The sequence below is a fragment of the Halichoerus grypus genome, chromosome X (assembly GCF_964656455.1).
Source record: "Halichoerus grypus chromosome X, mHalGry1.hap1.1, whole genome shotgun sequence".
Lineage (NCBI taxonomy): Eukaryota > Metazoa > Chordata > Mammalia > Carnivora > Phocidae > Halichoerus > Halichoerus grypus.
The window spans coordinates 100693729-100707638 of record NC_135727.1 but is presented as its reverse complement, the minus strand read 5'-3'; the positions used below and the strand labels follow the sequence as shown (position 1 = coordinate 100707638).

The 13910-nt window shown below is 38.4% G+C and overlaps 1 pseudogene; it reads right to left on the bottom strand.

Moving 5' to 3' along the window:
* Window positions 1-8354: 8354 nt before the first annotated feature.
* Window positions 8355-9117, bottom strand: LOC144380472 (large ribosomal subunit protein uL23 pseudogene; annotated as a pseudogene).
* Between the last annotated feature and the right edge of the window lie 4793 nt (window positions 9118-13910).

Here is a 13910-nt window from a genome sequence, read left to right as displayed (position 1 = left end):
CTATTTAGAGTAGACTTGGTTAAAGAAAACTTAGTGATGTAAATTTGATAGACCACAAACTTCGGCATTAGGTGACAAAATGTAACTTTTATTGTCTTTCCACAAATTGATTTCTATCGCAGCGTACTCTATCCCACTCCCTTGTGCTCTCTGATGTAATAATGGTGACATTATTATTAATAGGATCTTACCATCATCTCCAGATAAGCCTAGTTGCTTTGGTGATTTCTCAGTCATTTAAGCTTTAAGTCAAATTCAGGATTTGGACTCCAACTCTTTGGGATTGATGTTTGACCCTCCTGGCTTACACATATGCTACTGTGTCACTGGTGGGGAGGCAGCATTTGTTTCTCCATCTTGTTCTCTGTTGGTCCCCTGCTGGCATCTAAAGTGCTAGAACTTAGGAGTCTGGTCTTTAAGTTCGTTTCCTCTCACCTTGCCATCAAGGAGAAATTCACAAACTCAACTGAATCCCAAAGCAAGTCCAAACTGCACCCTTTGTTGCTTCATTCCATTGGACTAGCTTTGACATCTCCAAATCTGCCAGCAAGTTCTCTCTCAACTAATGTGCATGTTCTCTTGGGGTACCACTTGAGCTTTTGAATGCTCTCTGTTATCTGTTTGGAACCATGGACAATTAAGAGGGAAAGAGGAGAGTCGTTGCCCCTTATACTGGAACATGCCACGCCACCATTTCTAAATCTCGTGATTCTTCAGGGGAATATCTACAAAGGTGTTAAGCATCTTTTTATGTACCTCTTGGCCATTTGAATATCTTCTTTGGAAAAATAACTATTCAGATTCCCTGTGCATTTTTAGTCAGATTGGGTGTTTTTTTGTTGTTGTTCTTTGTTTTGTTTTTGCTTTTCCTTTTAAGTTGTAGGAGTTTCTTGTATTTTAACCCTTTATCTAATACATGGTTTGTAAGTATTCCATTCCATGGGTTCCATTTTCATTTTGTCTATTGTTTCATTTGCTGTGCAGAAGCTTTTTGGTTTGACATGGTCCCACTTGTTTGTTTTTGCTTTTGTTGCTGGTACTTTTTGTGTCAGATCCAAAAAGTCATTGCCAAGACCAGTGTCAAGGATCTTTTTCCCTATGTTCACTTCTTGAAGTTTTATGGTTTCAAGTCTTGTATTTAAGTCTTTATTCCGTTTCAAGTTAATTTTTGTGACTGGTATAAGATATGGGTCCAATTTCATTCTACTATGTGTGAATATCCAGTTTTCCCAGCACCATTAATTGAAAAGACTGTCCTTTTCCCATTGAGTATTCTTGGCTTCTTTGTCAAATATTAGCTGACCATATTTGCAAATGTTTATTTCCAGGCTCTCAATTCTGTTACATTAGTCTGTGTCTATTTTTTTTTAAGATTTCATTTATTTATTTGGCAGAAAGAGACACAGCAAGAGAGGGAACACAAGCAGGGTGAGTGGGAGAGGGAGAAGCAGGCTTCCCATGGAGCAGGGAGCCCGATGCCAGGCTCGATCCCAGGACCTGGGATCATGACCCGAGCTGAAGGCAAATGCTTAATGACTGAGCTACCCAGGCACCCTTGTTTCTATTTTTTTTTTAAGATTTTATTTATTTCACTTGAGAGAAAGAGGGAGACAGAGAGAGAGCGAGCCTGAGTAGGGGGGAGGGGCAGAGAGAGAGGGACAAGCAGACTCCCCCCTGAGTGTAGAGCCCAATTCAGGGCTGGATCCCAGGACCCCAAGACCATGACCTGAGCTGAAATCAGACGCTTTACCCACTGAGCCAGCCAGACGCCCCAGTCCATGTCTATTTTTTATGCCAGTACCACACTGTTTTGATTACTATAGCTTTGTAATATATTTTGAAATCAGGAAGTTCAGTGTATCCAGCTTTGTTCTTTCTCAAGACTGCTCTGGCTATTCAGGGTCTTTTGTAGTTTCATAGGAATATTAGGATTGTTCCTCTATTTCTGTGAAAAATGCCTTTGGAATTTTGTTAGGGATTACCCTGAATCTGTAGATGACTGTAGGTAATATGAACATTTTAACAATATTAATTTTCTGAATCATGAACATGGGCTATCTTTCCATTTATTTGTATCTTTTTAAATCTCTTTCCTCAGTGTCTTATTTTCAGTGTATGGATTTTTTTTACATCCTTGGTTAACTTTGTTCCTATGTATTTTACTGTTTTTGATGCTATTATAGTTAAGATTGTTTTCTTTTTTTTTTTTTCAGATATTTTAGTGTATAGAAATACAACTGATTTTGTGTGGTGATTTTACTGACTGCTTTGCAAGAGAAATACCTTCCTTCAACTCTGTTAGGGATTCTGAGGCTTGCTCAGATCTTTACTATGGCTACGTCTACTCCACACTTCTTATTTAGAAATACTCTTAAGATTCTATACCTTTTATCACTCCTGCAGAGCCAGGCTGGGTGCTGATAGCCTCCTGGTTGCTCACTTCTCAAGCATGTTATTTTATTATATCATGGATCACCTCATGCTATATCTGGATGGGAAGTCTTTTTCTTCCCCCACTGGACATGAGCTCCTTTAAGTTAGGCTTTTGTATTCTTCATCTTCATACTCTAATTTTGGACAATTCCTGGCACACTATTGCAGCTGATCTGTAATTATTGATGAAATAAATAAAATGAAGATTCAGAGTTATAAACAGCCTCAAACCCACAGATGCATTATCATATGGGGATTTTTCAGAAACCTGTCTGTGGCATACATTCATTACTAATGGAGTACATACTGATGTTAATTTTCTGGAATTCAGTTTTGAAGTATATATCAAGAACTTTGAAATATTATTATTCTTTTAGCCATAAATTCTGCCCCTAAAAAGCAGTCTTCAAAAGGAAATCATTAAGGGCACTTGGCTGGCTCAGTCAGTAGAGCATGTGACTCTCGATCTCGGGGTTGTGAGTTCGAGCCCCACGTTGAGTGTAGAGATTACTTAAAAATAAAATCTTTAAAAAAAATCATGAGATGCCCAAATAAGGTTTTTTTTTTCAGTTTTAAGTGATGATTACTCAACCCTAAATAATTCAAGCAAAAAGTGGAAATGTGGCTGCTCCTAAAGTTAGAAAGAATACCAAGGAAGTTCACAAAATTGAAGGAAGAGTTGCAATACCCCCAGGGCCCAAGGTCAGGCAGTAATAACCAGAATATGCCAGGACTGTCCTGGACTCCATCTATCATTTTACTTGACTTCATTCTTCAGATGGGTTTCCTCGCAAGAAGAAAACATGGCCCCCAACAGCAGCAGAGTCCCATCCTCTCTGCTTTAGCAACTCCAGAGGTAAAAGAGCATTTCTTCTCCTATTCTCCTAACATCTCTCTATCAACCCAGAAAATGTCTTAGATTAACCTACTTAGGTAATGATAACACCTCTTGACTAATCACTGTTTCTAAGAGAGTGTGATGGAGACTGTTGGTGAGCCAAGACAAGGATAGTAGATGACTAAAAAGATAAATATATTAATAAAGCATATATCTGCTGTGAATCAGAGAATTATGTTGCAGTACATGCACTACATTACAATATTTAAAAATGTTAAAAACAGATTCGTAACTATAGCGAGATAGTTAAATAAATTATGTATTGCTAGAATACAATAAAACATTATATAAACAATAAAATTGATTTTACAGAATGCTTAAGCATATGAAAAGATGGTCATGATAACATAGCAAAAACAAAAAGATATAAAATATTTGTAGTAAACACACAAAAATAAAATTCTCTGTAAAGTATAGAACTCTAGGTTATTTTACTTGTTTATCGTTTTCTAGATTTTCTGAATTTTCTATACTAATCATCAATTTTACAAAAAAAGCATTTTAAAATACATGATAAGTATCAGGAAATAGAGTGTCCTGGCTGATCTTAAGGCTGTAAAATAAGAGTTTGTAGGCCTGGTAAAGAAGCCATATGGAAATATAGTAGTGTTTGTTTTACTACCATTTTTTCTTGTAGTTCCAAGTGTTTGAAGCTTAGGGTTTCGGGAGCTTTATGTTTGTGTTTTTTATTAGAATCTGTTGGAAGGGGGCGCCTGGGTGGCTCAATCGGTTAAGCATCCAGCTCTTAATTTTGGCTCCGGTCATGATCTCAGGGTTGTGGGATTGAGCCCCGCCTCAGGCTCCTCACTCAGTGGGGAGTCTGCATGAAAGATTCTCTCCCCCTGTTCATGCTCGCATGTACACTCTCTCTCTCAAAATAAATTAATAAATCTTTAAAAAAAGAATCTGTTATAAGAGCATGTTGGGTGTTTCCAGAAGTTCTGGAATTGAACTTAGAGCTAAGTCATCCAGGAATTAATATTCTTCTGGTAACGCGTTCAAAATCAAAACAAAATTGTTTTGACAGTGCATGTTGAAGCAAATTTTAAAATTCAAATACATTGCATAACGAGTGACATTGCAACCCTGGCTCTCATTAATGAATGGGAACATTATGAAGCACTGAACACTTAATTTATTCTAGTTTTAGTGAGATATAATTGACAAATAAAACATATATATTTAAGGTATAAAACATGGTTTGATATCCCCATACATTGTGAAATAATCACCACAATCAAACTAATTAACATATCCATCATCTCACGTACTTACCATTTTTTATGTGTGGTGTAAACACTTAAGATCTCTCTTACTGAATTTCAAATATACAGTATATATTATTAGCTCTAAGCACCATGCTATACATCAGATCCCCAGAACTTACTCATCTTGTAATTGAAAGTTTGTATTCTTTGACCAACATCACTCCATTTTCCTCACCAGCCCCCAGCCCCTAGCAACCCACTGTTCTACTCTGATTCTATGAGTTTGACTTTCAGATTCCACATATAAGTGAGATTATGTAGTATTTGCTTTGCCAAGTGTGCCAAGAATACACAATGGGGAAAAGATAATCTCTTTGATAAATGGTGTTGGAAAAATGGGATATCCACATGCAAAAGAATGAAGTTAGATCCTTACACTGTATACAAAAATCAACTCAGAATGTATTAAAGACTTAAATTTAAGACCTGAAACCATAAAACTCCTAGAAAAAAACATAAGGGAAAATCTCTTTGATGTTGATCTTAGCAATGAAATTTTGAATATGACACCAAAATCCAGGTAACAAAAGCAAAACTGAACAGCAGAACTACATCAAACTAAAAAGTTTCTGCACAGTAAAGGAAACAATCAACAAATTGAAAAGGCAACCTACAGAATGGGAGAAAATATTTGCAAACCATGTAAATGACTAGCATTCAACATTTTAAATATCAGGCTCTTTTCTATGGAAATCTTTTCTATTTTCCATTGGGAGAAATAATATAAAACCCCACAGGATGATACCATAAGATGAACGGTATGAAAGGAGGTCAAAGAAATCGAGTTAGTCTTTAGGCAAACTCCAGAGAGAGCTAAAGGTGTTTTTAATAGATCCCCTAACTATAAAATACTGATTGTAACTCTTGGCAACCACAAGAAGTTCAAATCGCCTGACATTGATATCTCCATGAATTATAGTGACTTTAGGGAAGGAAGATTTTGTTAAGTTCCTCAAGCATGTAGTTGAAAGGTTTTTTGAAGCTGTGAAAGTAAGTCTTAGTCATAAACACGCCTTATTTCACTAGAAGCTTGGCAAAAATCCCAGCTATAAATGAGCAAACAAAAGTCATAAAGATGGGAGAGCATTTAGTAGGAGGGAGTGCCTATGTGTTTATGCTAAAACTAAAGGAGTATGTGTGTGTGTGTGTGTGTGTGTGTATTTAAATAATGTTACTTACTAGCTTGTGAAATTATCTATTTCCTACTGAGGTCACTGATAATGCTAAGAAGAAAATCCTCCACAGACAAATGAGAACTACTTCTTAGACATCTGCTTTTCAACTCTACTATGAAAAATTGAAGACGTACTGGGATTCAGGCTTGACTTATTTACTACCTCAACTCAGTGGACAATTTGCACTCCTCCAAGGCAGTTTGGGTTATAAAGATCTGGTATAAGATAAAATGAAATACAGCTCAGCAACTTTCTAGGGAAAATGCATTAGTTTTAGCATTCAACTCTTTTGACTTGAACTCCCTTGCAGAACTCCTATCCCCCTTTAAAGTACAGCTGCCACAGGTCAATGTATGATTTTTAAAAAAATTCCTCTTTCCTGGTCCTGATTTCCTGATCTTTGGGCTATAAATTGCACTGTGTTTAGGGCCTCTCCATCTTACCTCTAAATTTGGAGCATGTGTCTAGGCGAAAACAGATACAAAACAAGCAAAAATAAAAAAGTAAAACCCAAACTAAAGCACCACCCTTCATCTGTCTTTACAGTCTTGGCTTGTCTAAGTGCTTCGTTTTCTAGTGCGTGACCTATTCCATCTCCCAGCACTTGAAATCTGTTGCCACTTTCTAATCCTATTTACCCCATCCATCTCATCAATGACCAGTTTCTTTTCCCAGTCTCATTGCATGATGCCTTGAAAACTAGTTTTTCATGTATTTTGACCAATTTGGGGGTTTGGGTTTTTTTTGTTTTGTTGGAGGGTTTCGTTTACTTGTTTGTTTTTTGGTTTGTTGTTGTTGTTTTAGTTTTTATTAAATGATCTTGGCTGGAAGCATAAGTATGATGCCATTTAAAAAAATTCCATCCTTTACCCCCTCATCTCACCAGAAGTCAGGCTGGTAAGTTTTATTTAACATTCTCAGAGGATTATCCCTCCTTTCTCAAGCCCTCCATTAAGTCTAAGTTCAACCTACCTACAGCAGAGCAACATTCTCTTCACTGACTCTCCCACCATGTTTATTTCCCTTTGCCAACCTGCCTTCATTGATATGGCCCCAGTCAACAATTCTAGCCCCTGGGAGTTCCAACAGTCACAGTGGAAGCCATGAGCACGAGGACATGCTTTGGGACAAAGAAGTCTCTCTCAGATTTGGGGTTGGGTCTGTTTATGCAAAGCCAGATGGAAAGTGGAAGAAATCATGTGAATACTTCAAGTCAAGAAAATACCATAGCCTCCATTTGTTGGATATTTCAGATAAACAGTATTTGAATTCCATAGGTGTGGAATTGCCTCATTGTTCCGTTTGTAGCTCACTTGTGGGAAGAGATAAAGCCTCAAGTTCTCCTGATGCCTATGATCCTTACAAGGTGCTTACTGAACATAATGTCTTTACTTATTTTGATTTTTTTTCTTCAGGTTTAAATAACATAAGCTGAATAATGGGGAATAAAGTGGTGAAGAGCCAAATATGTAAAAGCACTTGACATCAAATAATCCCAGGGAATTAACTAGCACATTAAACTAGCATCTGGAATTTGCTATGACAAACATATGCCAGTTTCCAATTGACTGTGTCTTTCTTAAACATATGATATAGAAGCTGTTTTTAACATTTGTATTTCTGATCACACGTTGGACATTGTGCTTCAGATGATCAATGAATGCTAAATGAAAGAAATAAGTGGATCGTTTGGTCCTTTTTTGTGGCTTTCAAAAGACTAGAGGGGTTTTTTAGCAGTATGTTACCCATAATCCACATATTCATTAATTTATTCTCACAAGAAAATATTAGAACGACCCAGAGAACATTTGGTATATTTAGCCTCTGTTTTTTTCACGTGCTCCCTCTTCCAAAAACTTTTTAATGATAAAATCACCGAGATGGAGACCATGTATTCTAAGGCTTTAGGCTAATGTTTCTTAAGCATCCTTCAAATCTATCTCAAATAAGCCCCACTGGATCTAGGGGGAATGTGTAGACATAGATATTGGCAGCTCTGATCCTCACAGAAGAGGAGCGAGTCCACTGCCTCCACCTGCCACAAAGGAAGGCTCCTGCCAGTCTGCTCTCACTTCGGGAGACCTCACTTCTCGGGGGAAGAACAGATGATATGGTTAGCTCATCTTACACATGAGGTACTTGATAAGGCCATAAAAACCTAGAACTACAGGGTTTCATTTTCATAATTACCAAACAAGTCCCTTTAATAAAGGAAGAGAACTCTGCCTCTCTGCAACTTGACAAGTAAAGCTTTATTTTCTCATCTTTTACTGTCTCCAGTGTGCTTACCAATGGAGAGACGGAGCTCAAGTGTGACTGTCACAAAGGCCAGCCTCGGGCCCCGCTGTAATTACACTGGCTAGCGGGCCAGTGTGTGCAGGGCAAGGCTAAGGGCTCGCTTTGGAAACCATTCAAGTTTCATGTTGTAGCATTTAGAAAGGGAAGCTAGAGATACAGAGACATTTTAAAGGCCGTTAAAGAGAGCGAATGTATGGGGAGAGGAATACAGTGTGCTAAGAATTGTAAGAACCTTTGGTCCTTTTAAATTTTGCACAGTTTTTATGAGAGAGCAGTAAGAGAGGGCAGGAAAGAAACACTGCTTGTTCGGCAGCAGGCTTTAGCATGAACGCTGAGTCTGCAATACCACTGCTTATTCTCTGAAGGGGACTCTGGTAAGTCTTCCACTTGGGCACATCTTTTTTTTTTTTTTTTGGTCTAGTGAAAAAGAACAAATGGTAGTCCCCTGAAGAATAAAAAGAAGATGTTATTTTTATTTTTTTATTTTATTTTATTTTATTTTTCCATTTTATTTTTCTATTTTTTTTTTTTGTGGTGAAAAAATTTAGATTTAGCCCGCTGGTCTCAGTTTAGATGATCCCAATTTTGTTGGCAACATCCAAAGCATCATAGTCAGCAGCCAGTTGAACATATATCTTCTTCTCTCCATCAGGCCTGATAAGGATGTTGACCTTGGCCACATCAGGGTCATAGAGCTTCACAGTCTGTGTGATCTGGTGCTTGTTGGTCTTGACATCCACAATGAACACAAGTGTGTTGTCTTCTATTTTCTCCTTGGCTGACTTGGTAGTCGGGGGTGGGGGGGCTTGATGATGGCATAGTGGTCAAGCTTTTTTCTCCTTGGGGTGCACTTTCAAGGATATTTGGGCTGCCTTTGGAGATGCAGGGTCTCAGGCTGTGGGAATACAGGTGACGTGCGGATCTTCTGGTTTTTGTGACTGTGGACACCTTTCAGCATCCCTTTCTTGGCCTTCAAAGTCTTTGCTTTGGTTTTGGCTTTGGGAGGGGCCAGGGCTTCCTTCTTCACCTTCAGTGCCATCTTCATGAAAGGGGTATTGTTTTCAATTTCAAATTATGCTACTACTGGGGTGCCTGGCTGGCTCAGTTAGAAGAGCATGCAACTCTTGATCTCAGGGTCATGAGTTCAAGCCCCACATTGGGGGTAGAGATTACTTAATAAGTAAAAATGTATTTTAAAAATTTATGGTAGGGGACGCCTAGGTGGCTCATTCGGTTAAGCATCTGCCTTTGGCTCAGGTCATGATCCCAGGGTCCTGGGATAGAGCCCTGCATCAGGCTCCTTGCTCAGCGGGGAGCCTGCTCTCTGCCTGACACTCCACCTGCTTGTGCGCTCTCTCTTTCTCTCTGACAAATAAAATCCTAAAATAAAATTAAAGAGGTTTCTGTTATTAAAATAAATAAATAAATAAACAAACAAATAAATAAATAAATTTATGGTAATACTTAAGTATTTTCTTTTAGGCTCTAGTCATCCTTAACCTTTTACAGACTATAAAAACCAAGAAATACTACTGTTAACTTATCCAGAAAAATCAGTAAGCTGGTGTAGTGGTGTATAAGTGAGTTATATACAGTCTTTGAGGTGAGGGTATGAGAAAAGGAAAAATAATGGAGGCATAAGAAAAATGAGTTTTATTAAGTGGCCTGAGAGATAGCTCAGAGTTGTTGCATTTTTTTTGTAAGCAGGTGGTCTGTCTGTGTTGTCAGAATACAAAGGAGGTTCATACACATCTCAACCCCCGCCCAGACAAGGAGGACAATATAAAAACAAAGGGAAATAACTGAGTAAAACTTCGGAAGCCAAAAAATTAATAAATATTTTGAAGAATAGTACAGAGATCTCCTTATGCCTTGGTACCATGGAGCCTGCTGACTTAATGTAAATCACAGAAGGTCGCTAGGCAGTGCATGTCCTGCTGTCTGTCAGGTGACTCTGTTATTCTTTATAGAGTGCCTACCTCTGCCTTCTGAGACAATTGCATTTTGTTTTTCAAGGATGCAATAACAGTTTTTGTTTGTTTTTTTTACCATTTTAAGGCTGTGATATCTCAGTCTACGTACTTTTCTTTTTTTTTTTAAGATTTTTATTTATTTATTGACAGAGAGAGACACAGAGAGAGAGGGAACACAAGCAGGGGGAGTGGGTGAGGGAGAAGCAGGCTTCCCGCGGAGCAGGGAGCCCGATGTGGGGCTCGATCCCAGGACCCTGGGATCATGACCTGAGCCGAAGGCAGACGCTTAATGACTGAGCCAGGCGCCCCAGTCTACGTACTTTTCTTGATAATTACATGTGTATTCCTATCAAAAACTAGACCATAAGAAAAGATGATAGAGAAATGTCACTATTAGAGATGTTTTTCAGAGAGTTGATGAGGGAAATGGGGATTAATCCTGATGTTAATGTAATTTATGTGCAGAACTCCTCCTAACATATATCCCTGGCATCTTCCAAAGTCACATGGTCTGCAGGAGAAAAACACCATTACTGAGAACATTTCGAATTGCTTAGAACAGAAACATAAATGAATGCATGGAAAACTGACCCTGAAATTGCATTTTCATATTGAGCATCACCTTACTTTTCCTATAACATTATGCTTATATTTCTTTATAACCTATATTCTTTCTTCACTGGTCTATCTATACCTGAATGTCAGCTCCCTGAGTTTGGTGGTTTTACTCTTATGCATCTCTGCATTAGTAGAGCACAGTGGCATGTTTCACACATAGTCTAAAGCATATAAATGTTTGCTGGAACCAAATTCACACAGATGCAATTATAGTGGCATAAATTTAGTGCAAATGTACTTTTATTTTACTTTTGCCTTATATGTTCTCAGACATAAAACTTTCTTCCTAAAAATATTTTAACTTTGAATATTAATTTTATGAATAGGCTGGAATAAAACATATATTTTATATTTGACTTTCATAGATATAAGTAGCCTAGTCTATACATAGAAATGTTTGCCCTTTGTTGCTCCTATTCTTATAAGAATAAACTGGACAAACTTAAAATTAATGACTTTTCTTGGGCCCATCAGAGGACTGAGATCACAGAGCAAACTGCTACCTCAAAATCTGAATAGACAAGCATATCCAGAGAGACACATCCAAGATCTGTTTACCTGGAGAAGAAGTTAATGGGAACCATAACTGGTAGGCAGATGTCAATAGCAACTTCAATGAACAGCTGGAGGCTGGGTGTGGATTAGCATGAGAGAGAGAAATTCTTGGAGGGCCACAGTCTTAGGAGACCCTCTACACTTTTATGGGCTTTGTCTCCAAGAACATTATCAGACTGTAATGGTGAGATTCAGTAAAGATCCCCTCGTGGCTCTGGCAAGGAAAAGAGAAGAGTAACCATTGTGAAATCTATTCTAAGCCTTCTCCATAACAAAATTCTACAGGGAAGGGGACTTTCCAAAGCCTTATCATAGCTAAGAGGAGGGAATTACTCCCATCCCAGCCTCCTCCAGTCTTCCTGAGTCATAGAAGGCAGTTGGTGGGGGGGGGGGGGGCGGGCGGTGGTGGTAGGAGAGCACAGTCAGTAAGATTCAGGACTTCAAGGAAATCAGATGCAGCCAGGGAAGGCAATATGGAGCTGAGGGGGTGAGTGAAAAGCTGTACCACTGGAGAAACTCTTGCAAAGGCCACAATACACAGGGCTGCTCAAAGACAGATTTAACCAAAAAACTGTAGAATATTCTACCATTCCCATATGTTACTGCTTCCCCAATAGAGCTCCAGTATAATAAGAGTGGATGACAGTTGAAAGAGCCACAAGACAGACTCCCCCTGAGGAAGTATACTTAGGGAAACTGAAATTCAAGAGGAGAAAAAAAAGTAAAGACGTTATAAGAGTTAGAAATGTCTGGCAACTACAACTACACCAAACATTAGGCACAGGTGAACTCCTAGGAAGATTAACCTAAAAAAAACACTAAATGCAAATAAAACACACACACACACACACACACAAAATGCCTGTTTACCTTACTTCCCATTACCTGATACAACATGTCCAACTTTCAACACAAAATGAAAAGGCGTGCTAAAAGATAAGGGAAAGCAGTCTGAAGAAATAAAACAAGTGTCAGGATGAGAATTACATATGACACAGATGTTGAAATTATTAGAAAGGAAATTTAAAAATAACTGATTAATATGTTAACAGTGGTAGTGGGGGAAAAATGACAATATGAAAGAATGGATGTAGATGGGTAGAGTAAGCAAAGTGATGAAAATGCTAAGAAAAAATCAAAAACAAATGCTAGAAACAAACAAAAAAACAGTATCAGAAATGAAGAAAACCTGCAGGGGCACCTGACTAGCTCAGTCAGAAGAGTGTGCAACTCTTGATCTCCAGGTTGTAAGTTTGAACCCCATGTTGGGTGTAGAGATTAGTTTAAATAAAATTTTAAAAAGAAAAAAAGGGGGATTGCCTAGGTGCAGTCGGTCAGGCATCTGACTCTTGATTTCGGCTCAGGTCATGATCTCAGGGTCCTGGGATCAAGCCCCACGTCGGGCTCCGTGCTCAGCACAGAGTCTGCTTAAGATTCTCTCTCCCTCTCCGGCTGCCCCTCCCGCTCGTGCTCACTCTCTCAAATAAATAAATCTTAAGAAACAACAACAAAAAGAAATGAAGAAAACCTTCAGTGGCTTATCTGTAGATAGTGGATACCTCTCAAACTTAAATGCAAAGAGAAAAACTCAGCATCCAAGAACAGACATACAATATCAAAAGGTATAAATTATGTGTAATTGGAATGTCAAAAGCAGAAAGAAGAACAGAACTAAAGAAATATTTCAAGTATTCATGGCTTAGAACTTGCCAAAGTTATTGACAGACACCAAACCACAAATCTAGGAAGCTTAGAAAACATGAGTCAGGATAAACACTAGAAGGAAAACAAAAACAAAAGAAAACAACAACCGTGTGCAATTTATTACAGGCATGAAGGGCTGGTTCACATTTGAAATCATCAGTCTTAATCACCATATCAACAGGCTAAGGAAGAAAACTCGTATAGTTATATCAGTTCCTGCAGAAAAAGCATGTGACAAAATACGACATGCATTCACAACAAAAACTCTCAGCAAATTAAGAATAGAGGAGAACTTTTCTCACTTTTATAAAGAATATCTACATGGTGATTAACATAACAAAAACAAGCAAACAAAAAAAAGAATACGGGTGCCTGGCTGGCTCAGTTGGTAGAGCATGTGACTCTTGATCTCCAGGTTGTGAATTCAAGCTCCATGTTGGGTGTAGAGATCACTTAAAAATTTTAAAAATCTTAAAAAAAAAGTATCTCCAAAATTTATAGTTTATAGGTGAGAGATGGGGTTCTTCCCCCCATAATAAGGAACAAAGCAAGGGTATCCCCTCTTACCACTCCCTTTTAACATCATTCTGGAAGTTCAAGCTAGTGCAAAAAGACAAGCAAAGGAAATAAAAAGCTATTCAGATTATAAAGGAAAAAATAATACTGTCTTTATTCACAGATTTTTTTTAAAGATTTTATTTATTTGAAAGAGAGAGAGAAGGAGAGAGAGCACAAGCGAGCGGGGGTGGGGTGGGTGGGGAGGGCAGAGGGAGAAGCAGACTCCCTGCTGAGCAGGGAGCCTGATGTGGGACTTGATCTCAGGACCCTGAGATCACGACCTGAGCCGAAGGCAGATGCCCAACAAACTGAGCCACCCAGGAACCCCTCACAGATCTTTATCTAGAAAATCTTCAGTCTTCTGGGAAACTCTTGGAAAAAAAAAACAAATCCTGGAACTCATGGGCAAATAAAGCAAGGTTTCAGGATA